Source organism: Buceros rhinoceros, unplaced genomic scaffold (assembly GCF_000710305.1).
Source record: "Buceros rhinoceros silvestris isolate BGI_N320 unplaced genomic scaffold, ASM71030v1 scaffold41356, whole genome shotgun sequence".
NCBI lineage: Eukaryota > Metazoa > Chordata > Aves > Bucerotiformes > Bucerotidae > Buceros > Buceros rhinoceros.
The window spans coordinates 6856-7081 of record NW_010418874.1 but is presented as its reverse complement, the minus strand read 5'-3'; positions in this window follow the sequence as shown (position 1 = coordinate 7081).

Here is a 226-nt window from a genome sequence, read left to right as displayed (position 1 = left end):
AGATGCTTTAGCTTCTTTACCAACTCATTTTTCAGTACTAACGTGTTCTGCTTTTAGAGCAGCGCTCATGCACGTGCCCTGCAGAACCAGGTTGCAGAACCAGGGTTCTGGCTAGGCTGCGAAGCACCTAGCTTGCGTAGGCATCCTGTTAAGGACCCATGAGCTAAACTTTCTTCCACCAGAGCTTTTCTTGAAGAGCCTAATCAGGTAGATGTTTCCAGAGCAT